The 1,983-nt window shown below is 35.5% G+C and overlaps 1 non-coding gene across 1 annotated transcript; it reads left to right on the forward strand.

Annotated features, from left to right (window-relative positions):
* Positions 1–853: 853 nt before the first annotated feature.
* TRNAW-CCA (transfer RNA tryptophan (anticodon CCA)) lies at positions 854–926 on the forward strand. The gene has a single exon. It is a non-coding gene; the product is annotated as a tRNA-Trp (tRNA).
* The last annotated feature ends 1,057 nt before the right edge of the window (positions 927–1,983 follow it).

A 1,983-nucleotide genomic window follows, 5' to 3' on the forward strand; every position in this document is an offset into this window, starting at 1 on the left:
CATATGACACCAATATGAAGGATTTCTAGATTGATTGTGATAGTATTCTAATATTTGAGGTTTTTATGATACCATTAACACAGACATCCAATTTGCCTTTTGATCAATTGGTGAAAACATAGGTTGTCCAGATATATTTTAAAAGAATATGCTGGTGGTTGCCAGGGGCAGGGAAGGAGGAAATGAAGAATTACTGTTTAATGGGTATGGAGTTTCCGTTTTAGAAGATGAAAAGTGTTCACAGGGATGGATGGTGGTGACGGTTGCTCAATGTGATGAATGTGTTTATTACCACTGAACTGTATGCTTAAAAGTGGTAAAGATGAGGAGGGGGATAAATTGGAAGATTAGGATTGACACATACATGCTACTACATATAAAAAAGGTAACTAATAAGGAGCTATTGTATAGCACAGGGAACTCTACTGAATACTCTGTAATGGCCTATATGGGAAAAGAATCTAACAAAAAAGAGTGGATATATGTATAGCTGATTCACTTTGCTGTATACCTGAAACTAACACGACATTGTAAATCAACTATACCCCAATAAATTTTTTTAAATGGCCAAAAAAAATAATAATGGGAAAATGTTTTCCAAATTCTAAGGGGAAATTCTTTCTAAAAATAATTTTATGTTCAGCAAAACTGTTAATCAGGATTTAGGGTAGAATAAATAAATTTTCAGACATGCAAGTTCTTAGAAAACTTAACTCCTATGCACCGTTTCTAAGGAAGTGATTAGAAGAAGTGCTCCAAGAAACAGGAACATTTGCAACCCAGGAAATAGGAGATTCATCATAGAAGGGGAATGAAAGGAGGCAGTAAGATGAGAACTGTGTAGCAGGGGACTTCCCTGGTGGTCTAGTGGATAAGACTCCAAGCTCCCAATGCAGGGGGCCCGGGTTCGATCCCCGGTCAGGGAACGAGATCGCACATGCTGCAACTAAAGATCTCACATGCCACAACGAAGATCCTGTGTGCCACAACTAAGATGCAGCGCAGCCAAATCAAAACAGAACAAAACAAAACTGTGTAGCCGGCCTAGAAGGCAATGACTCTAAATTGGAGCAAGAAGATGGAGACCTGTAGGACAGATGTCTCTATTTAAAAAACGGAACTGATAGAATACGATATCTTTGACCAAGGTAAAAAACAATATTCTTGGGAGAGTATAATTAAAAGAATATTGATAATACCCAAATAGTAAGCCCACAATTTTTTTTTTAAAAGGACCAATTCACTCTAGGGAGAAAAAAGCATGTAGAAGAAAGAAAATATAATCATAGTATACTACTTGGCTCAGCAATGAAAGATATTAACATAGTCATAATAATGTAAATGATGAGTATCAGGGAATCCCCTGGCGGTCCAGTGGTTAGGACTCTGAGCTTTCACTGCCAAGGGTGTGGGTTCGATCCCTGGTCGGCAAACTAGGATCCCGCAAGCTGCGTGGCCCAGCCAAAAAAGAAAAAAAAAAAGATCAGTATCAATTTAAACAATAATTGTGACGTAACTCTGTTGCAAGGATGGAGGGTAGAGAAATCTGTGTGTGTGCGCGTGTGCGTGTGTGTGTGTGTATGGTGTCTTAAAGAACAAAACTCTATCTTCTCCTTAAATTATGGATGATTTGATGATTTTTTCCTCTCTAAATTAAAATGTCTTACTATAAAACTATACTAATCTAGACAGTGTGGTATTGGTGTAAGAATAGATAGATCAGTGGAACAGAATAGCATATATATATATATACACATATACATATGTAAAAATATAATATATATATAAATTCAACATATATAAATTATATATATACATATATATATATATATTTACAAATGTACCAAAGTAATTCAATAGGGAAAATATACTCTTTTAACAAATAGTACTGGAAAAACTGGATATCCTAATGCAAAACTGAACCTCTATTATTACCTCACCTTAGACACAAAAATTAAGTTGAAATGGATCATATATCTAAAC

This window comes from Lagenorhynchus albirostris, chromosome X, assembly GCF_949774975.1.
Source record: "Lagenorhynchus albirostris chromosome X, mLagAlb1.1, whole genome shotgun sequence".
Taxonomy (NCBI): domain Eukaryota; kingdom Metazoa; phylum Chordata; class Mammalia; order Artiodactyla; family Delphinidae; genus Lagenorhynchus; species Lagenorhynchus albirostris.